Source organism: Python bivittatus, unplaced genomic scaffold (assembly GCF_059951505.1).
Source record: "Python bivittatus isolate LINGU-HERP-01145 unplaced genomic scaffold, Pbiv_v1 ctg000080_np1212, whole genome shotgun sequence".
NCBI classification, from domain to species: Eukaryota; Metazoa; Chordata; class Lepidosauria; order Squamata; family Pythonidae; genus Python; species Python bivittatus.
The window spans coordinates 46130142-46154646 of record NW_028277035.1 but is presented as its reverse complement, the minus strand read 5'-3'; positions in this window follow the sequence as shown (position 1 = coordinate 46154646).

The following is a 24505-nucleotide window of genomic DNA, read 5'->3' as shown; positions in this document are numbered from 1 at the left end:
CCAACCCTGCAGGCCTTGAGGAAGGCAGTTAAGACCTGGTTCTTTCCCAGGTCTTTGGGTTAGGATGAGTAGCGCTCCCAATCTGAGGGTTTAGGATTAGGATTGGAGGTAGGTGGTTTTAGCTGGATGAATCTTCTACACATATAGAAATGCATGCATGCACACCTTCATAACAAACAATCCTAGCCCATCATTTTGCCTTAATATGTGACACTATTTTTTCATCTAGGCATGTTGAGAGACTTCAGTCAACCGTATAAGTGGAAATAAATAGACTGGGAAGTAGTTGGCTGCACTTTCAGGCCACCTGGTGTTATGTGGGGTGTGTTGGGGGGGAGCTGAATGTAGCCTGGTCACTCTTAAAGTTTTTACCCCAGGTAGAAAAATTTACTACATTCAAAGCAAGCTTTCCCAGTGAGGTGGTGATTTATGAACCAGTTATTAGAGTGCTGGGGATTCAGCATTTAGACTGGAAACAAATTGTGCAATTTCCTGCTTGTAGCCTAGCTGGCCCCAACACAAAGAACCAAACACTTCCCGCAGAAATCCTGAGAGCCTATTCACCTCAGTCAAAACAAGTTTGCTCTGCTCATTCATCCTGAAGCTATTTCAGCATCAGTTGGAAGAATGATATCTGGTTAAACATGGACAATGTGACATGGCAAAAACTCATGACTGCCTTGTCATCTGCAGTGATGCTATACTCAAATTTGTCTGCAGTGCTGATCAATGCAGAGCACATGTATTGCATGGAATACCCCACTTAGGCTTGAAGAATAAGGTGACAGTAGAATTCTGGCAATAGTTTTGAGACTTGCTGGGTTCTTCAATATTCCATAGGGCAGCTTGGCCTGTTTCCATGATGTCCTAAAACATCATAGTGTCACTAAGCTGCACATCTAAGAATATGATCTAGCTCAGTGTTTCTCAACCTTGAAAACTTCAAGATGTGTGGACTTCAACTCCCAGAATTCCCAAACCAGCTGGGAATTCCACACATCTTAAAGTTCCCAAGGTTGAGAAACACTGATCTAGCTGGTAGAGAATCTCATACTCTTCCTCCTGCAGCTAAAAAGAATTGTCACTATTAACAATGTATGAATTATGATACACAGTAGACCAGATCCAGTTCTAGCCTGGAGAGGACAGTGATGGACACCCTGATGATAATTTATTATCCCTGCATTTGCATACCATTAAGATGATACTGGACAGGGGACCTTTTTGCTTGCTTTTACTCTCACAAATGATTTTTTTCTATGGCTCTCCAATTAAATGCTTTGAGAAAGGTGTGCTGAAGTAATATATTGATGGACCATTGTAAAATTCAGTAAGAAAGACTAAAACAGTTCTGACAGGTATAGCACTGGGTGCTTGATTTGAAATGCTGGAAGTTCAGCTCTTTCTATCTCTGACCCTTTTTCTCCACACCCACCATCCACCCCAGTCCCATTGCCCTTTCTGTCTGTTTCTGGTCTGTCATTTTTATACAAATGGCGCTCTCCTCCACCCTGCAAACAAGCAAACAAAAGAATAGAGAGGGCACTAATCATATGCTATATATCATTGTCATGAAAATGACAAGCATAGGGAGGTACATGGATGCTCTGCTATGCTTTTTTGCACAAACCCACTCAACTGATCAAAACCTGGCAAGTTTGATCTCTTAGGAAAGGTCAGTTCTGCCAAATTCCATTCACTTCTGCCAAGAAATAAAGTGTGTGTATGTATATTTAGGTACACATAACACATATGTACAGTATGTGTAAGTATATGTGTGTCTCTGTGTGTATACATCCACACATATATAAATATGCATGCAGTTCTGAACTAAAAACAACAAAATGAAATGCAGAGAGAGCTCCAGCAGATGAAACGTCAGAAGAGGCACCAAGAGCACTATGGGAGAGGAAATGAACACATCTGACTGAGCATGTGTAAGAGCCCACTTTAGGGATTACATCAAGGTAATAAGGATGGCAAAGCATACTTATTTATCCATTCGTATCACATCCACTGAAAGCCAACCAGCAGCTCTTTTTTAGTTATCCTGCTCTTTACTGGGCAGGGATGAACCTCAGGACTGCTGTAAAGAATATTCAGGGCCTCTAATGGACAAGGTCATTCAGACCTGCTCAGAGGTAGATTCCAAGTGAGCAGCAGAGGCATGATCTGGGACAACTTTGAACCTGTAACTGCTGAGAAATTGGACATGATCCTTAGAAGTGTTAACCCAACCACCTGTCTGTTAGATCCTTGTCTTCCCCAGCTTACAAAAGCCACTCAGGAGATAGTTGGGTTCATGCAGTGGTGTCTGCTTCTTTGAGAGGGGGGCGGTTCCATGGGCCTTGAAGGAGGTGGTAGTGCACTTCCTCTTCAAGATGCCATCACTGGACCAACCACTTTGGGTGATTTTTGTCAAGTCTCCAACCTTTCCCCTTCTGGAGAAGGTTAAGAAGGTGGTTGGGTTGCAATTTACAAAGGGTGCTAGATAAAACAGAACACGGATTATCTGGATCCTTTTCAACACTACTTCAGGTTGGGATATAGTACTGATATGGGAATTGGTTGTGTTTGTTGATAGCATCGACTAGCATGGTCCCCACCTTGGCTGCTTTCAGATGATCTTTAAAAAACCTAATTGTTTCTTCAGACCTAGAGCTAGGTGGTTTAGGTGAGTCCCTTTTTAAGCTGTGGGTGATGCAGAGATCTGTTGTTTTTTGTGGTTCCCTCCCCCCACACACACACTCACACATCGGTTATGGATGTATTATACTTAATGTTTATTACTGTGTTTTTAATTTTGTGAAGCTAAGAGTCTTTTGGTATTAGGCAGCATAGAAATTTGACTACTAAATAAATAAATAAACTCAAATCCCTATATCTACTGTATGTACAGTATCTGAAATTTGGCAATTTTGATCCTTCAATAAGATGACATTGTATCTGCAAACGTAATTCAATTTTATCAACGGAAAGTTACAACCATTGCCTTAGGTCACATTATGGCAAGATGAGCTCTCTAAATCAAATTCAGATGGTTCCAGATGTTTTCTATGTTTGAATTGGGGCCCAAACTCAGTCCTGTGGTCTGTCTATACCTGTCCTCTGAACTTCAGCTACACAGTTCTATTTTAAAAATCAGCAAAGTTGAGACACTTCAAAAATGGTCAGTCTGAAGTCTTAGCATAGCAACTGTCACACAGTGCAGGTAAGATATGGGACAACCTAATTAGGAAAATGCCAGCACTCCTGAATGGTTTCTGACTCTAAAGGTGACATAGTCTAGACAGGGCAGGTAATTCAGCTTTGGTAAGATACAAATCTCCCCTCCTTCATCCCTCTGCTGACGTTTTGGCAGCAGGGTCCCTACCTCTCTTGAGAAAACATGGGTTATGTTTGTGTTTGCTTGACCCCTTGCTTCTTGGGCTCAGATGCAAGCCAGACCGTCCTGCAAAGGAAACCCCAACCACACACCGAGTTGCAGCAAAGAACTTCTCTGTTCGGGACACAGCAGCTTCCCGCCTCTCTGGCGCTAGCAAGATGCATAAAAAAGGAGGCCATCTCCAAAGAAAAACCCAAGTAAAGAGCTGGTTATGTTTTCCAGCTGGGAGTCTCTGTCCTTTCCACAGCCAATATCATTCTTTCTCTTGGTTCTATTTTATTACCTTTCCTGTTGGTAGAGTTACAGCCTGACCAGAGGACAGAAGAAATCTAACCCAGCATCCACTGCCAAGAATTTTTGAGAACGGAAAACACAGACAGATCTCTTGCCAGATTGGGCATACAAAAATCAAAGTGGCTTTTCCTCCATATATTGTTTACATGTATAGAAGGCAACAGGGGACCTATCTATAGGGCTCCTGACTGCTTCATGTGGGTGAATTATTGGTAAACCCTACATATTACTAAGTTGGGTAATTACTAATTACTACCCAAATTATTCATACATACTATTTAATGTATTATTCGAAAGGAGATGTATCTCTGACAGAACATCTGCTTTATAGGGAGAAAGCCCTCTGGAAAGGTCAGAGAGGACCATTATGAGTTAGATGGCAGTTTCCTCAGTTACTAAAAGATCTTGGCTTCCTGTCACTCCAATTTGGAGGAGAGCCCTAAGCCATGTGGAACTGTAAAGGAGCTTGTGAGTATGAAGAAGCAGGGCAGTTTGACATGAACTGTCTTTCACTGTGCTCAGAAAGATGCTTAGCCTGGGTTTTTGTTCAAGCTCGTGGGCATAAAAAGGCTGTACAAGTTAAGATGGCCAGAAATCAAAGCAAAGATGCCTTGGCACCTGCCTCTTTATTGCATGCAATGGGGTGTGAGGAACAGGCCCCCATCCAAGAAAGGTCTTTAGCATACAGGGAATGCAATTCTTATTCCAGGCAGCATCTTTGAGGAAAAACAGCGCTGCTTAAAAAGAGAACAAGCAGCAGCTAATACAGGTTACCATCTTGTTGCTGTCTGTTATGCACAAGAGGCTGTGCATCATTTAAACTCTGTCACATGTCCTTAACGTTTGAAATTTCTAAAGATGGGGACTGGAGGTAAAGCATGTAATTGTTGGTATAAACAAGGAATCTGACCTTTTATTTTTATTTCTCATTCTGCCCTAAGAGATTCTTGTTCTCTGGATATCACTATCACTAAAGTCAGAGAACTTTTTAAGGATGGAGTATGTCCAACTTTTGTATAAAGAAGTAAAAGTAGAGTGGAAAAGTAAATCCCATTAAAAACCCCGGAGCAGTTATACCTCTATAAGCCCAACAGGTGGTAGAGTTAGTTCAAAGATGACTGACTATCCTCTGTTCATACTTCAGGACTTATGGAGGGTTGGACAGACAGACATTGATTGATTCTGAGAGATAATTCAGAGAAGGAGAAGGAGAAGGAGAAGGAGAAGGAGAAGGAGAAGGAGAAGGAGAAGGAGAAGGAGGAGGAGGAGGAGGAGGAGGAGGAGGAGGAGAAGAAGAAGAAGAAGAAGAAGAAGAAGAAGAAGAAGAAGAAGAAGAAGAAGAAGAAGAAGAAGAAGAAGAAGAAGAAGAAGAAGAAGAAGAAGAAGAAGAAGTTGTTCAAGATCAGCCAGTAAATTTCATACCACATCACCAGTTTGAAGCTGGTTGTCTATGAATCACTTGTTGATCATATTACACAATTTTCCAGCTGGAGATATGATAACGTTTTCTTTCTTATAACATACACACAGTCCTGACGGCTGTATAATACCTGGAGGTGGCAGGTCTCTCAACTGGAGAAAGGCTCCAGGAGAAAGACACAGACCAGCAGTTGCAGCAATCAGCACAGGTTTCCTTTCTTCTACATGTGGAATTATGAGAGCTAGTAATATTGTGGGAGAATTTAGTGGGAGGCAGAAGGAAGGGGACCCTTCCTCAGAACCAGCGTTTCTCTTTCAAAATGAATTTGCTGCAGGAACCATTGCAAACAGCTTCCAGCACTAAATCTCTCCACTACCCAGAGAGATGCTATTTCAGTTCTTGCCTCCTGGCAATTGCTCAAGAAAACATCATCTCCCCACAAAGATCTTCACTGGCCATAAACACCCACCCAAATCAACCTGGCCAGGGAGAGAGTGGGGTGGAAAGGCACCTGTCCAGACAAGACTCATGCCTTGGGCTCTTCCTCCAGTCCCAGAGCAGTTCTGTCCAACTGATCAAAGGCACAACCCAGTTTCCATTCAGTTCCTTATCTCATCCAAGAAATCATTGCTCAAAGATAGCAGCAGCCATAAATTCAGTGACAGCCATCAGGACTCACCAACCTACAATTTGGCCATAATAGGCCTATCTAGCAGGGCTGTAAAGATGATGACAGTAATGTGCATTAAAGGAATTGGAGACAAATTATAAAACATAAGGTGTGTAAGGGATCTTGGAAGTCATCTAATCTAATCACTGCTCTGTCTAAGAATCCATTTCTACAACATCCTGATAGATGGCCATCCAAGCCTCTGTTTAAAGACCTCAAGTGAAGAAGAGTCCACCACCTCCTAAGCCAGTCTGTTCCACTGCTGAACAGCTCTTACCACGAGGACTTTTTTTCCTGATGTCTAGCTAAAATCTATTTCCTTGTAATTTAAACCCACTGTTCTTGTCCTGCTCCATCTTCTATGTGATAGTCCTTCAGATACTTGAAGATAATTATCATGTCTCCCTGCAGTCTTCTTTTTTCCAGACAATATTCAGTGCCTCCAATCTATCCTCAAAAGTGTTTCTTCAAGGCCTCTTATGACTTGTCTGTTCTATCAGTGTCCATTCAGAGATACAATACCCACAACCAGGTGCAATATTTTGGTGTGGTCTGACTAATGCAGAATAAAGAAGAATAATGACTTCTCTTGACACTGTAGTTCTGCTGATGCAGCCTAGAACTGTGCTTTTTTTTTTCATTTGTCCGCTGGCTCATATTCAGCCATGTCCACCAAGCCCCCAGATCCTTTTTCCATGTACTCAGTATGTTTCCCCACCCCACATGCTATACTGATGCCTTTGATTTTTCCTATCCAAATGTAAGACTTTGCATTTGTTCCTGTTGAAATTCATTCTGATGATTTCTGCCCACTATTCCAGCTTACCAGAAATCCCTGAAACTAGCCACTTCACTCTGAGGTGTTTGCTATCTCCCTGTTTCTGTGAATTTGATAATCCTATTTTCAAACCCTCATCCAAGCTATTTACAAATATGTTGAACAGCAAAGCACCTAGAACAAAATCCTGCAATATATCACTCAATGCTTCTTTCCATTCTTTGGGTACAATGGTAAACTGGCTCTGTATCCATCTATGGTGGCATAGTCCAGCCCACATTTTATCATTGTGTAGCATGATTTATTCTTGATAAACTCATGCTGGCTACTCACTAGCAGGCAATAGTTTCTAAATACTTATAAACTGACTGCTTAACAGTCTTTCCCAGTGTTTTCTCCAGTACTGACATCAAACTGACCTGTCTGTAGTTATCCCCATTCTGAAGACAGCTTCCCCATTCTGAAAATAGAAACAACACCTGCCCTTTCCAGTCCTCTGGCTCTGTGCCCATTCTCTGTGATTTCTCCAAAGTCACAAAAAAGGGCCTTCAAGATGATATCCACAAGTTCCTTCAAAACTCTCAAATGCTAACTGATCTGGTCCTGGGGACTTAAATTTGTTCATGGTCCTCCCTAACTTTCTCTTTACTTACCTTGGGTTGCCACTTCATCTTTTGTTAATTGTTGTTCTTAGATCAATTTGGGGAGAAGATCAAAGTAAGGAAGGAATTGAGGAGCCCTCTTTTTCCCCATTGTCTGTTACTAACCTACTACCGTCTTCCAGGAGAACCCCTACCCCTTCTTTTTTCCCCCTAAATGAGATACTAGAAGTTATTTGTATACTTTCTGACAAGCAATCCATTTTTATGAAGTTTGCATAGATGCGCAACTCAGAGCAAGAGAAGTAGAGTGTCTCCAAAATACTTAATATATCTTCAATTGGGCAGGGGTGGATAGTCTGCAGTCTTAGGGCCATAGGAGGTGTTTGGCTTATTTTCAAAGGCCCTTTGCAATTATTTAGTTCAGATCATTGTCAAAAATATCATAAAAAGAAAGAAAAAGATGTCAGAAAGAAAGGGGGACCACCTCCTTTTGGTCTGGCCCTACCCATCACATGCAACCTGTAAAACATTTACTGTAGCTCTCAAAAGAAAATGGGTTGCTCACCCTTGCAGTAGGTATCAAGGACACCCTTATGGAGACATATTCCACAAAGGCCTTTCCCCTACTTCATAGCATCACCTAGCCATCCCTGAAATGATATAGAATTTGTCCTTACTACCTTTATTTTGACACAGCAAAGTTTGGATAACTCTAGAAGATACTATGAGTCATCCAATCTTCATTGTGTCAAAATTACAGTAATGAGGACAGGCTTTATCTACTTTCAGGGATGGCAGAGAAGTATTTAGGGCAGTGGTTCTTAAACGGTATGACCCAATTATCCCTTTTCTCAGTCTCAAATAATGTCATTACCCCCACAAAAAAACCAGGCTCTGTTGTTTTACACAAATGTCTCAACAGTCCCAAACTGGATCCTCAACTCAAACAAGCAATTACAAATTGCTCTATTTCCCCAGAATATGCCCAAATTACCCCCTTGGGAGCAATTACTCCCATTTAAGAACCACTGCACTGGGGACAGTAATCACTACAGGCATGGATGCTTATTTGGGGAGGTATTTTATAGTGGTGAAATATATTGACAGTTGAACATTGTGATCATTAATACTGTGCAAACAAATTAAAGAAAAAGGTACCGCTCTTATCAGATTACAGACTGACTGCACAGATAGCCCCCATTTTCATATTGTGCCTGAACATCCATCTTCTTGGAAGCCCCTGATTGGCTGTGCTGATCCATGACTGTTCTTGACTCTTTCTCCCTTCCTTGGATGGATTTCCTCCCTGCCACATCTGGAAGAGACTACAAAGAACACGCCGTCCCTGCCCACCTGCTTCCACTTAGCAATAAAGGATTCCTTGCCTTTTATTTGGGGGGAAAGAAAAGATTTAAATCACTGCTGCCCCGTTCCTCCATTCCTCTGGCTCTCCAAAATGTCCCCCCCACCCCATTTCAGCTTCACTTTCTGCAGCCCATATGCTATGATGAGTTCAGGAATTTAGTTCTGACTCCCTGGACTCTCTTTGATTTATAAATGCAGCAACAAGACTGATTAGTAATTAGGTGCACATTTGTTCACACAGTGAAGAGGATTAAGGGTTTATTTTATATTAATTTGTATATTTATTAAATTTCTAGGTAAAAATTAAAAATGAGGATAGCAAACTGCAATTATGAGAAAACTCTGGACTGGTGAATATAAACCTAACCATAACTAAATTTTAAACAAAAATGAACACAAGATTAGGAAAACACTCATGTAAGCAGACCCTGAGATATATTGGAAAAAGCGTTTGTTTGAAATCCGGGGACTGGCTAAGACCATGAATATCTCAAAAAAATAAGAGATCTGGGGCAAATGTCCTGCTTTTTAAGTGCCCAGATTTTTAAATAAAAGTAAAGTAAGGAAAAGAATTCACACTAAAAATGTATTCCTGTATTGGATCTAACCCATGTGTGTAATTGGGTTAATAGAACCCCCAATATCTATAATTATTATTCCACCATGTGTGTGAGAGATTTGAATTGCAATTCAAAGTTCCTGGCCACCTTTAAAGATTCTGAGGTCTTGGATCTGGAGAAATCATAGAAATATGATTATGAAATGGAGGATATATTTTCAAAGCACATGCTATTCAGGAATTATGGCAGTGCATATATTGTGTGTATATTATGCGAAAAGGTGTTTGCCTATCATTAGAAATAGAGTGTGTATGTATGTGTGTGTGTGCATACACACACACAAAATTTTTGAGGCTGGGCTCTGTTTTTATGGATTATCTCAAGGGTCTTAGAACTTGCCACATGGTTGCAATATTGGCACATGTTCTCTGATGGGATGTGCCTGGATCGGGCCTTCCAATTATCTGAATAAGCTTTGATTCTGTGAGCATTCCCAGCCTCTCATGCTGCTGCCAGGATCAAAATAAAATTTCCTCTTCTCTTTTCAATCACCTGCAGTTGCCTGTTATGTCTAAGTCCAGAAAAACTATAATTATTTTTAACTATATGCTAGGGACACAATCCAACTTCATATGATAGTTTCTAATATTTGCTTATTTCTTAGATCAAACTAAAATAAATCACAATCAAACCATAGTTACTTGAAAATGGAATCAGAGGGCATCGGTGTGTTCCTTATGGTCCTGCTGGAAGAGGACAGGGAAAGAAGGGAAGCAGCACAGAAGTCCCAAATCTATATAGGTGATAGGCTTGATTTTCATCTCAGATACCCCACCTTTGAATTACTACTAGCTATCATGGAGGTCACTCTTAAAATTCAACCACCACATCAAACAAAAGACAGGGAAAAAATATGCTTTGAAACTTCATGAGAGGCAAGACCAAGTAAAATTTTTGCAAGAAACACTCAAGAGAATTAGCTTAAATAAAGGAATTACTTACCAAAGAAAGGACAGCTGTGTTATGTCCTGAAAATTAATAAGACTCTCTAGCTATTTAACTAAGCATCAGCATATTTGAATGTTTTAGGCACTCACACAGGTACCAAATTTCATTTTATGTTCAGAGCTGGAGAATTCCCAGAATTCCCAGCCAGATGTCCCAGCACATCTGGACAACAGCAAATTGGGGAAGGCTGCACTATGTACAAATATCTGTGTTTGCTCCTAAAGGAACAGAGCTCCTTTGGGCCCGAAGCTAATCACACTGGGATTTATCCAATCTTCCCTCATTGGGGATCTGGCCAGGTCTTCAGTCAAAGTAGCCATCATACAGCTGTGAGCTGAACATCATGATTAAAGGACACACTCCTAAACATCCTGCTTTGAAATCAAGATGAGTTTGCATCACTTCAGGGCTAAACACAGCTCTTTCTTTCATTTTCCCACCAACTGGGTCTTTTAAGACAGGAAAAGCCAACATTTCATTAAGATTTTCTCTTTAAAGAGGTAGCCATGTGGAGCTAATCAATATAAATAGTCATCAAGCAGGGATAGGAATGGTATAAAATGATTGTCCTTAACTTGGTGGCTTCTGGGAATTTGGGATTGCAGTTTCTATCATTCCAGACAAGATGGCTATTTGTGGCCACCATATCTGCTTTTTTACACCCACACCCAGATACCCCTGGTTATGCACACTTGAAAAATGATTCGGAAGAGGTGCTTCACAATCCCAGGACTGTGAGGTTGCATTTCCTTTAAGAAGCCCATGTCTTTTTTTTCAGGCTTTCACAGAATCCTAGAAAAAGATGTGGCTCTGATAAAGAATGGCATAAAAGACACAACTACTTTAAATCAACTCCTGAAAGCAGACTCATGTTTTTCCAGACTCAGACAAAAGTATGAACAAAGATACGGCTGCTTTACAGAGGTCTTGTGCTCACGCTTTCACATGCTCTGAAGCACCTTTTCCAAATCATTTTGAAGCAAGCAAAGTTCTAATTTCTAGGTTTGTAAAGTGGGGTAAAAGTTGTTAGAACAAAATAATGTATAATGTATAAATAATTGTACTTGGAAAGAGAAGAGTGTTAGCAGTTCTGTTTAGTCCAGGTGGTGCTAACTTTGGTTTAACAAAGGTAACCTCAAATTGCCATGGTAAAGTGGCTTAGGACCTGACTACTCAAGGGATGCCTCTCCTATTACAAACCAGTGTGGCCGTTAATATCTCTGGGGGAGAGACACTTCGGAAGATGCCCTGATGTCTGAAGCTGTCCTTCTGGCGTACAAGAGAGGTCCTTCTGTTTCACTGTTCCCAGGTTATGCCGTGCACTTCCTCAGGAGATGCGCTTGGCCTCCTCTCAGAGTTTAGAAAATGGGCAGAGATGTATTGCCTTCTCCAGGCTTTTAATTGCTAAATGGTTGTAGTGCTAATTTGTTTCCCTTGGATATGAAATACCTTCTATTGCATAAGTATCCTTCTTTTTACATGTGTTTGTCTGTTACACGTGTATGTATCCTATCTTTCTATTCTAAACTAAAGTTCTCCAGAAATGCCAATAAAACAAACAGCTGTGCATACGAACAACAGTAGTAATAAAAAGAAAATGAGATAATAAATGGTTCAGGAAAACACATATTGTGTTCTTTTTCACTGACAACTAGCACAACAATAGAGCAAAGCCATCTGGCTTTTCTGTGCCAGAGCGCTCCAGGCATCACCACCAAGAAGCTACCACCTACCTATCGTGAGTAGCAGTTGACAGTGAAGCATAGAACAAGACTTCCGTTGAAGTTCAGACCATATAGCCATGTTCGTATGGTCAAAGTCAATCCTCCAGATATTTATCCTTTAGAATACTCTTCCTCAAAATGGAAAGACTCTGAAATACCCACAGTGGAGGAATGGTTGGTGAAGATAACGGAATTTGCTGAGATGGCAAAATTGACTTGATTAGAGAGAAGACAATAACTACATTTGTGGAGTCCTTGGTACTCTCTGAGCTTGGTTGTTTGCTTGCAAACGTTTCATTGCCCAACTAGGTAACATCATCAGTGCTGGTGAGTGTGGTGTTTGCTCCCTGTTTATATCCAGTAGCTTGCCCTGCCAGTATTGGTGGGGGTGTGGTTTTCTCCTTGGTAGTTCCTTGATTAGGGTATTGTTTTCTGCTTGATTGTTTTTCTGGTGTTAATCCCTGCTTATCTGGATGTTGGTTGCTGGAGAGGATGTGTTCTCGTCTTTTGGTTTCCTTCTTAGCTTTTTAATTGTCCCTTTGAATGGTTTGTAAATGTGGTTTATCTCTATTATCTATTGATGGCTGATTTGTCTGAATGCCAAGCTTCCAGGAATTCTCTAATATTTTTGGATTTAGCTTGGTTTATGATGCTCACAGTTTCCCAGTTGAAACTATGGTTGTGTCTGTCCATGTGTTGTGAGATTAAGGAGTTTTCATCATGTCTTCTAACTGCTAGTTGATGTTCATGGACATGCTCTGCTACTCTTCTGCCTGTCTGTCCTACAAGGCCTTTCTTTCTTTGTCTTTTCTTTTTCATTTTTCTATTTATTTATCACTTTCCTTTTACTTATTTTCTTTTTTCTTTAAATCTGTATTGTTTTTACCTTGTAAAAAACCTTCTTTCATAAAAATTAATTTAAAAAAAATACCCTTCCCCAGTCTCATGTCTCAAAATATGTTGGAATACAAAGATTTGACTACTGCAGTACACAGAAATAAATAAATTTATTCCAGTGTTTAAATCCTAGGCCTTTTCCTCCCTCTTTTTTTGAGTCAACAGAAATTTGGCTGTTCTCCTTATAGCCTTGATATTGGGTGCCCTTTTCTCAATTCTGACTTAATGATTCTGCATAGCCTAGAAACTCCTGACTCCTGCCTCACCCAACTTTTTTTCTTAAAACCAACACCTGTTCTATCTTTCAGAGAGCATGACCCAGGATAATGGAAGTTACAGAAGACAGATTCCTGGACTGAATGTTAGGGAAAACAGTGATAACAGTTCAACAGTGGAAGCTGTTACATCCAGAGATTGTGGGCGTTCCTTCATTGAATACGCTCAAGTAGAGTTTGGAAACTGTACTTGACCGTATCCAATGATACAACTCTACTTGAGCGTATCTACTGTTGGGGGGGGTGCTATCATTGTAATTCCTGCAATTTAGCTGGAGGGTGGACTTGAGAGCTAAAATGTTCCCTTCTAAATCTAGAGTTTTATTATTCTGTGCTGAAGAACTGGTGCAGATCATTGGTGGGGGCTGTCAATGATTCTGTCTTCCTCACATGCTCATTATATCCTTTAAGAAGCTAAATATAGCCCTTTCCAGAACAGAGGATTTGTTTATAGGATTTCATTGTTGCTGTACACACATCAGGGGGCACTGAGGAGCATGATTTTCACAATTACCCCTGATAAAGTCACATATATTAAACTCCTGCCAGATTCCTGCTTTCTTTGGCTTTAACTGTGAGCAAAGACTGCCCCCCAGTGGCCACATCAGAGATTCTGGTTATCAGGCCCTGCTTTGTGCAGAAAGAGTCAAGGCCTTCTCTTCCCCAGAGATCGATTGTCCACCAATATTCAAAGCAGTCAGGATAAACAGCCCATACAGACACACATGCACCATGCTTTGCTTTTGGCAAAAGAACTGAAAGCCTCTGCCTCAACCCCACTTCACCTCTGGTCTTCATTATATCGCAGATTCAGCTCATTGTCTCTGAGGCTTATTAATAGCATATACATTCTCAGTGGCATGTACTATGCACTACACATACAAAGAGAACAGTTTGGGAGCAAACCCCTAGAGCGGCATAAATTACAAAGACTGCATGCTTGCTTTTGAAAATCACCCAGCTTGGCATCTCCCTGATAGGGAGATCTTGTTGCTCTTTATTACCGAAGGTTTATTGCAGGGAAATGCTCTTTTGTTCTACAAGTGTGTATCAGTTTCTATCTTTTATCTCCACCAGCCACCCATCACCCTCTGGCCTCCTGGTTGTTTACTTCATTGAAAGAAACTGGAGTCACCTTTCTACAAAGCACACTCAACCCAAGTGGTTCTAAAGTACTTTAAATAAGACTCTCTCGCCCTGCCAGATTACCAAGTATTTTCTAGCTGACCAGAAAGCTGAAGATATTTCCCTGCACTTTAGGGCAGGCTGATTTGAAAGCCCACCTATCTATAGTCTACATAGCAAGATGTTTGCTCCTGTAAAAGTGCAGTTCCATGCCCTCAGTAAAGGAGATAACCTAACGGACAAACATTTTGTATCTCTTCCTGCCACAGATGTACATATGCCACCATTTTTTTTTTTTGCATGCTTTTGCTTTAAACCAGCAACTGTCAGCAGATGCTGTCAATGAGGTGTGGTTGCAATCTTTATTCTTGGCAACTCACCAAGTCCTTCATTTGCCTAGAAATATGTTTGCCTGGAAACACCTTCCAACTAAATTAATAAAGGGCTAAATCCCAGAAGGCAAAGGCAAACTGCATATCGTTGCCTGGGGAGACTTTTTAAATGTCAAATAAATACGTCCTGTGGTGTGACAAGGGCTGGACCATCAGAGGGATCATCTGACCGTCCAAAGAACAGAAGCTGATAGAGGCTGCCCGTATAGACCTGCCAGGACTTAAGGCTGGTTAGCTCACCACAGTGACCTGTTACCTTTTTAAAGAAAACATTGCATTGACAGGAGGTGGTACATAAGGATTAAAATGTGTTATCCTTTTGTAGGACAACATTGTGCTTACTCTATGAAAAGCAGAGCAGTAGGAGCAAACTCTTGTTTATTCCTGTAGGCATGATGATGTGATGAGTTGAAATGCAAAATGGCTCCTGTTCAATCATCTCTCTCAAGTCTTGTTTAAATCAGAGTTGGAAGAATTTCTATTAGTTTCTGTAGTCCTCTATTTCTCAGCCTCTTTGCGAGACAGCAATTATAAGAATGTGGGGGGGGAGAGAGAAGAGGAACATTTGTCGTGTGATATCCATGTCCTTCCAATGTAAAGTACATAAATAAATAATGGGGGGGGCAGAGTCTGTAAGATCCATAAGTCCCAGGCTGCAGTATATACTATGGTGTATGTCCAGGGCTACTATAATTTTATTACACTGTTTTGTCCTTTAGCTCCTTCAGCTTACCTCTCCTAAGTAAGTCACAGAATCCCAACTTATTATTTATGTGTTATCATTGTCCAACCAATAAGCCAAAAACTGATTCAAACTTTGAAGTCCTATAAAATTGTTTTCTTCAATTAATTAATTTCTAATCCAGATATTTATTGTTAAAAGCAATCCAGAACAGAAATTAATATTATAAGTGGTTGGTAGATCTGTGAGCTCTGCAGCTTCCCTTCAAATCGATTCTACCATTTATCCACATTTCTGATTTAATCTTTTTTTCTTAGAAAAAAACTTCACATCTTTCTCTTCTCCATTTCATTGATCTGTGCCAAATGTCTGCTCCTAAATCATTATATAAAAAATAAGAAGGAAAGCAGGTGTGAATTACTTATCTGTAAAGTTTACTTCTAGTAAAATGTTAAGAATAAAATATGGTTGTGCCATAATGTACGAGGCTTTTACCATACATAAAGTAAGCTGGCTGTGCAAATGGAGCTGAATTGAGACAATCAGATTTGGCACTGAAGTAGATTGTTCTGAATCAGAAACATTAAAAGATGTAATATAGTCATTATTAAAAATGTTTAGAGCGAATACTGGAGCTTTCTCCATCTTTTCCTGCTTTATTTTTGGAAGAAGTAACACAGGTAACATAGAATGGTCTTCAACTGCTTTCTTAAGCAAGGAAGGGGCCAACCTTCACGGGGATTTTCTGTGGTAGAGCAGTTTTTCCTGAGGATATAAATCCTTCTAACAAAAAAGGTACCTGTAAGAATGGGAAGGACAGGTGGCTGGAATGAGAATTTCAGAAGTTGAGAAGAAAAGTCTAGGTCTTTTTCTTCTCTGCTGCAGCTCCTCAAGATTACACTTGTACCAGGATGTCCATATTCATGTTGGGAAGTAATCTCTGAGTGGCTCCTTTAGAGGAGAAATTTTCCTTAGGGCCATTGCTAAGGAGGAAAGAGTTAAGCTTTCCACTCCCTATTGGAATTCCCAACCCAATTGTTATGTTTCCTCACTTTTTCCATCAGATGCAATTTGCATTTCAAAAAATAACAGGTTAAATTCAAAGAAGGTATTCAACATCACAAGAAGTTTGACCTTGGGAAGTCACAGGAAGGGAGACTGAAATTTTCTCATGAGTCATCAGTTGCGTAACTGGAAAGCAGATTATTGGCACTGGAATTTAAAGGCCTCCAGTATCTATTTTGGTGTACCATAAAGATACTTCAAATAGCATCCTTCTACCCCCTGCATGTTAGGCAACAACCAAATCATATCCCTCATTATTAAACAAGCTTCTCTATCTCAGACAGACCCCTGCTTATTATTGGAGATTTTGAGTTCAAAGAAAGATGGAAGCTCTAATTAAGTTTGGCAGATGTCACTTGTAGTAATAAGAGAGGGAATTTATGAGCGGAATTTATACATTTTTATACCACGCTTATTTTAAGAACCTCATACTATCCCCTCCCCCACAAATTTGCAAACTATGCTCACAAGAAGACTGTGAAATAGGTTAAGCTGTGTGAGACAGACCAATACAGGAGCTTTGATAACAGGTCCCTTTGAGGTTCTGTGGAAATGACGAAACTGCCACTTGATTTTCCCACAATGTCTGGCTTAATCAGGAGAAAACAGCCATTCCCTCTTTTTCCTAGAGGCAAGAAAACATTCTGGGAAAATAAAATTGCAATCAGAGCCAGTGGAAAAAGTAAAACTTCCTCCTAAATGAGTAACAAACAGAAAAATGAAGATGAGATTAATTCATTCCTGCTAAGTAATAATAGCATTTCTTTGGTAATGAATGAGAATTTGAACCACATGGGGTCCATTTGGTTCATTTTTCTATTCTGATTAAATAAATGCAGACTACAAATAAGCCTTTTGGGAAAGTGGAATGGTTAGAGTAATAATCTGGTAACCCAGGAAGATGTCCAGTGTTAAAGTGGAACATGATTCCTAAACCCCACTGCTTTATCATCCAAGAAGCCATGGCAGAGCTATCGATTTAAAGCACGTTTGTGGGTGGAGTATCAGCAATAAAGCTGAGCTAAAGAAACCCTGATGTGATTCAAGTACCTAGCAACCCTCTCGTCATAGGAAAAAAATAGGTTAAAAGCTTTTCAAAGGACTTCACATATATCCCAGTGGGGAAATCATAGGAGACTCCTGGCTAAATAAAACAGAAGATAAAATTGCTGAAAGTGACCACTGGGTCTGGCACACCTGCCAAACCCTTTGAAATGCAAAAGAGTCCCACAGCTGAGAAAGCACTCGCTAGAAGCCATCTCACACATTAAAGTTGCGTAGCTGCTAACCTAGGTTTCCTATTCATTGTATCTGAAGGTATGTACAGAAGCAGGCATTTCTCCAGTTCATAACTCTACAGTCATGCAGAGCTGAAAATAGGGAGTTGAGAAGTATGTTTCTAAGGCAGCACAGTGCAGTTCCCAGGATAAGGTAAGAAGCTGAGTTGTGTTAGGGCTGTGCGCATTCTGAAAATGACTCAGAAGAATGGCTTTGGGCTCACAGGAACACCTTGTGGCTGCTAATTAAAGCAGTACGTCTTTCTGTTGGATGTCTGCACAAACCTGAGCAAAAAAGCGAATTGATCCATTAAAGCAATCCTTAAAGCGGTCACATCCTCTTTAGGCTCATGCAGAAAACATGGCTGTGTAATGAGAAGTACAGAGATGCTGTTCTCATACTCATGTGAGATCCAAAGCGCTTCCTGCAAGCCAGTTTCAACGTGGGCACAGCTGTAGTGTCTATAAATTGTGGTATTTTCCAGACTTTTCCCCTTATTTTTTGCCTGAATATTATCCTTCTGCCCAGATCTCTAGTTCCTTAACTGTTAGGGGAAATGAAAAATATGCAGAACATCTTCGTGTTCAGAAACATATAGATCTGCATGCATACAACTAAATGTACCTTTCTGCAAACAGAAGAGCACATTCTGGATTCTGAGACCTTCATGCAGGCATGTCAATTTATCACGTAGCTGTGTATATACGATGTATCTATTGTACTTTCACAGTGCATATGCCTATCTGTGCATGGCTTAGGTATCAATGAGCATAAATATGCATTGTTCACACTGTGCTTCTTAATTTGTTCCCTGCTATCACCTTTTTCCCCGTTGTTCAGTATGCCATATGCTCAATTGGCCTACACAGCCCTGCAGCGAGACCTATTTTGTCAGCAGGGGACAAGTCTAATGTTCAGTTCCAGTTCACTGCAGCCTTCACCTGACGTGTGGCTGTGCATGAATTGGATGGATTTGGCAGCCTCTGATACCCAACACCTCTGCGGAGCTCTGCGATATCTATTCCTCTGTGGCTGGAGCACAAAGGCCCCTTCATCTCCCCATGAATCATACTGGCATGGAATGGGTGGGGAGGTAAGATAGGAAAGGTTCACTTGAGACCTGTGAGAAATTTCCCCTGTCCACCCATTGTGTTTACTCAAAGGTGGGTGAGAAAGGGGCTTGCAACTGAAAGAATGATCACTGCAAAAAAAAAAAAAAAAGGCTAGACAATTCATTTGAGCACCTTCATCCACAGGCTCAGATTTTTAATTATTGAATTAAGAGTAGTCACAGGAAAGTGGGGGAGGGGGAAGTGGGGGGAAGAGGATGTGTCATGAGTTTATGTCAGCCCTTTGAGGTAGACCAGATCAGGAAACAGAAACCACATAAATGACTGAAACTCTGTTTTATCATCTGCAGTAACAAAATCTTGAAAGCCTGGCAGAGATTCTCTCTCTCCCATCTCATACCAAGGAGAATAAAGGTGGGGCAATTTTGAGTTTTTTCTTCATCCCCTCCTGTCTAGGCTAAGTTGATACTTACCTAAGGGTTGTGGAAGTCCTTCAAGGCCATCTGCACACTCCTCTACAGTTTATGTCTCTGGTACAGATGGAACAACGGCCACCTTTTTGCTCAAATGTTGCTTGCTCCCTTAGAGACAAACCCCACTGCTTTCTGGACAGATACAGGACAATCCTACTAACCTTGTTCCCAGTTCCTTCTTTGAGCTCCAAATAACACAGGTAGATAAACCTATAGTTATCTTTCTTTCTCTCTCAAGCATACAAAGCTCATCCTCATCTTCCAGTCCCATATACACAGATCTCAATACTATTTTCCTCTATGATTTTAGTGTACACTGAAATTGCAATTAGTTTGAAACAGAGTAGCTACACTGCTCACTGGGACTGGTTGACATCATGCCAATGCTTTGCCATCTGCCCTGGCTGCCCATCCATGCGATGTGGGGGGGGGGGATATTACTGAGGGCTGATATTAATCTATAAAGCCCTAAGTGGCTTGGGGACCTGTGATGCCTGAAAGAACATTTCCTCTCATGTTTACTTAGCAAGCTCTGAACATAATTAGCCTACCATATCTACATTTTATTTTGAAGCAGTCTGAGAACATTTATTGTCATAATGTTGTTAACAAATAAAAAATGACACTTAAATAGCATGTGTCAAATTTTGGGAAAGGCTCTCACTTAGCTTGCCTCAACTTGGCCCACCAAATGTGTTTGGACTGCAACCCCCAGAATCCTCTACACATTCAAAGGAAGAGTTCTCTATCCAGGGCAGAGATTCAAGCTGTTAATGGAATCCACTTACAGCCTTAAGGGGTGCCAGATCCTTTTCTTACCATCCACATTTTCTGATCATCTTGAGATCCCTGCTGAACTTTTTGAAAAAATTATTCCAAAAACACTGATTAAATTACATGGACTTGAGTTCCGGTGTCTGTAATGCATAAAAGTCTATATTGGCAGCTTTCTCACTTCTTTCTGCCTCCCCTAACTTTACCTGAAAGTCCCAAATTACCTGCAACTCCTGTAGCTTCAACCCCCTAAAAGATACCAGAGCAGCAGGAGACCCTACTGAGCTCAGTTGCCAAGAGCAGAATGGTTTCCAATACCTTTAAAATAAAGCTTTGCTTCAGAGGATGAAATTGCTCATAATCCATCTAAACACTATTTTCTCTTCCCCCACCCCCAACCTCCTGCTGGCTGGCTGCCTCCCATGCATATATATTTCTGCTTTATATTAAAAGAAGACGCTAAAGCTGGCCTCTCAATGCTTGGAACCAGATGAGATGGCTCAGGAAGATGGGGGAAGAAAAGGCTAAATGAATTCACTCCTGGGCAGTCAAAAGAAACCCAAGAATGCAAGCTGGAAATGTACAGAGATTCTGAATGGGGCTTGAGATAGACCCACACAAATCAAGGACCATATACACATACTGGCTCCAAAATAACCAATATGGGATGTTTTCAGGAACCAAGCTATAGATCTGGAAGGGAGAATGGCATTGATTTGTATTTTCAGATGGAATCAGACCATGGTCAGTGCTGCTAAAGTGATATCCTGCCTTCCCACAATAGATCAGGGTAGCCTGCTCCAATTCATAACTCATGTGATGGTTGAATGAGTGCTCCAGCAGCAGGACTGTTTAGCACAGCTAGAAAGTTAACTGCCTGGCAGAGATGTTTGAAATGCTAGAGCTACATAGGAATGAAGTAAGAGCAGACATGTCCTTTGCATATTGACTAAGATATATTCTAATACTTTTACAGCTCTTAATCCAAAGTCAGCAGTAGGCAGTTTTCCTTAATCAAAGGCAGCACCCCTGAGTAGCTGAAAGGAGCAGGTGACATCACCAGAATGGCTGGGAGAGATTTTTATTTAGCTTGTTTTTGTGTTTTAGAAGGGCAGTTTAAAGGGAAGAATGGGAATAGAAAACATCTGGGAGGATCCCATTTCCATCTTTAAAATCTCTCCACTATAATCAGGCTGCCAAAATTGGGCAAAATGGTTGCTTGGCAGCACAATTTTGGGAGTTTTAAGGGAGGAACCAGTAGCCTCCCACTTTCATTTCCACTTTCTTTTGGAAACAACAGACACAAATGCAAATTTTGCCATTAAAAAATAAGCTCTTTTGCCACTGAATTTCAGCAACATGATCTTGAGACCTTGGGGTGAGAATGAAAGCAGTCATGGGTTGTTCAGCTCACAATAATTATATAAAATATGTTAGGTTGAAAAAGGGAGACTGACCCAAAGACATGACTAAATAGGGACTTGCATTTAAGCCTCTCAGTTCTAATCTGAAATATAAAATGTACAGTATACTGGTTTTTTGAACAATGAATTATATCCTCCAGAGATGTAAAAAAATAAATAAGTGTAAAGGGAAGGATCTACAATTTCAGTTACAAATTTATCCTAGACTTGGAATGAACAGGAGAAAGAGAAACTATCCTGTCTTCCCAGAGGAGGAATAATGAAGTTCATTACACTCAGATGCTGAAAACCTCAGACCCAGATCTTGCTTGGATAATTTGCCATTGATTTGAACGAGAATGAACAATCAATTCATTGAGGACAATCCTGGAATTTCAACCGCTGCCCTGAATTATACAGAGGGTCCCCACTCCATAAGGTCCTAAAAGAAAGAAAGGGATTGGACAAAAATGTTTTCAGACCTCTGAAGTCTAAATAGTGCTATTTCCAATTTCTTCATCCAAAGTTATGAGGAAAGAAAAAGGGGAAGGAGGGGGGGTTAAAAAAAAAAGATATAAATTTGAGGAAGTGCAGCATGAGAAATAAGAGCTTGTTTATGTAAGGGTTAAGGTTGGTGAGGTAGGAACCAGTGGTTCCCAGGCTACAGATGGCTGTTACAGAAACGCACCCCAACTGCCTGACTTCAAGGCCATGACCCACCAGGCCAAGAACCTGTTAATTTGGAAAAGTGGAAGAAGCCTTGAGATTAAGCCCTTATGAAATCTCCAAAAAATCAGCTATTGTGAGCATGGCTTCAGTGTTCTCCACTTGGCTGTATCTGTGAGTTTTCTACCAAGTCAAACTACGAAATCGAGCTAAAGGTGGAGAAGTATTAGGAGATTGGTGATTTACTACCAAACTCAAATATGAATTCTGACCGGCCCAGGAGTTTCATCCCAGAAAGTGGCTGCTCCTTATAACTTACCTTTCTAGGAAGCATTCCTGTCATTGGAGAGCCAGTTTGGTCTCCATGCCCAGTGTGGAGGAATCCAGCATTGGATTATTTTCTATCAACTCAACTATTGATTGACTGATTACATGCCATCAAGTCATTTTCAACTCCTGGCAACCACATAGATAGATTTTCCCCATGAAGATCTATCCTTAACCTGGTCTTCAGGTCTCCCAACAGTGCACTTGTTGCCACTGTACCTGAGTCCACCCACCTTGGTGCTGGTCGTCCTCTTCTTCTCTTTCCTTCCAGCTTTCCAGAAAGCTGGGTCTTTGCATAATATGTCCCAAGTAGGATAATTTGAGCCTGGTCATTTGTGCCTTGAGTGAGAACTCTGAGTTGATTTGTTCAATGATCCACTGGTTTCTTCTCTTGGCTGTCCATGGTATTCTCAGGAGTCTTCTCCAGTGCCATAGTTCAAAGGTGTCTTATAGCAAGGTGAAATGAGGATTGTGCTGGACTCCAGGGAAGCTACATGAGGTGGGAATCTTTGTATCAGATTATCCAATTTTATGGGCCCTGGCACATGGATTCTGTTCACACATTGTGCTAAGCCATAGTTTATTGAACCATGGTTTTTAATAAACCACTGTGGGTGGGTTCAGACAACACGCTAAACTAAAATCAACAAACTGCATTATGTCTCACCTTGATCTATGAACACTGTCACAGAGAAACTCAGGAAAGCTGAGTCTTGGTACAAAAGGAAGCAGTGAAGGCTTCCAGGAAGAAATAGGGCAAAACTAGATTCAAATGTGCTATAATTCTATTGGCTCCTTGGGTCAGCTGACCTCTGAGGAGCTGCTACCCTTATAAGTTAAGGGGCTTCAGAGAGAAAGCCAGTACAGGTAGCTCACCCTTCAGGGAAGCTACTACAGTGAAGATGCTTTCCCTTACTGGCTGCTAGAATCCAAGGCTACGATGCTTACCAGGCAAACTAGATGATTGTGGCTGTAACCCGAGTTCATTCCACCTAACACGGAAAGGAGGATTTTCCCCTTCTCTGAAATCTTGCATCCCCAGCAGGACTGAGCTTCATAGGGGTGTTAATGCCAGCTCTGTGCCTCCAACTGGACCACGGGACCAATGGCTGCTCTGTTATCAGAGCTGATTGGGCTTCAGAGAGGAAGCTGAGCATGGCCTGAAATTCTGCCAGTTGCTCCATTTAAGCACCTTCCCCTCCCTTTTGAATCTCTTTATAGGCAGGTTTGAACATTATCTCTCTCCTCAAAGGAAACAGCAATCCATTTCCTTGTGCTGGCTGCATGTTGGAGGGAGCTCCCTGCCATATGTTGGGCATTATCCTTCCCTGCAGGGGAGTGCTCTCCCCCATTGCCTTGATGTGAGCTCCCTGTGCTGTCATTCTCTACCATTAGACAGAGCCGCTTTTCTCATCCACCACTCAGTTCAGCTCCGAAACCTCAGGGGGGGCCGGCTGCCAAGACAAAATAGACATGAAAATCATTCAAGGCGACGAGAGAGGAAGCTATTCCCACAATGGTTTCACTAGGCTGGGACTTCCTCATAACCAACTGTTACCTGCCCAGGTCAGTTAACCTTGCTGAATTTGGAACAATTATTTTGTGCTATCTTTCCCACCTCAGTTACAGCTAAGATGTAGTAGCCCTGCCGTGTGTTTACTCACATGTAGGGCAGTTGCTGTGGGGCAAAGGAGCACTTTTTGCCCCATCTCTAATGTTGAGGTTCTGTCCCAACCCCTCTCTCCATTCTCTTCACGTTCAGCAGAGTTTTCCGAACTGTGGCCCAGACATACAGGCTGTAACCGACTGCTCTGCCTGTGCTACCAACTGGCCCGACTGTATCAGGCTTCTACTTCACTTCAGAAAGTTTGAAAGAAGCACCCTCCCTAAATTGTTTCATGAAGCAATGCAGCAAAACTGTCCCACTGCTTCGCTTTGCCACTTTTGCAAATCTTCTCCACAGTCTTCTCCTAGCCCTCTTTGCCTCCTCTTGCACTTACAATTCTCAGAGGACTTTCTGGGCAAGTACCTGTTTTTGCAAGGGTCGGAGGAAGCTAAGAGGAGCAGGTAAGAGACTATAGGGAGGATTCAAAGAGATATAAAGCACTTCATCAAGGCTGACACTCGCAGCCTCTTTGTTCCAGTGTGAAACTGTTCCGTTTTCTATTTGCCTCATGGTGTTGCTTCTATCCCATTGTCAACCTGCTGAACCAAGTAGCAAAAGATGGGTTTAGATGTTCGGATGAAGAAATGGTATGCTATGCTGGCAAGA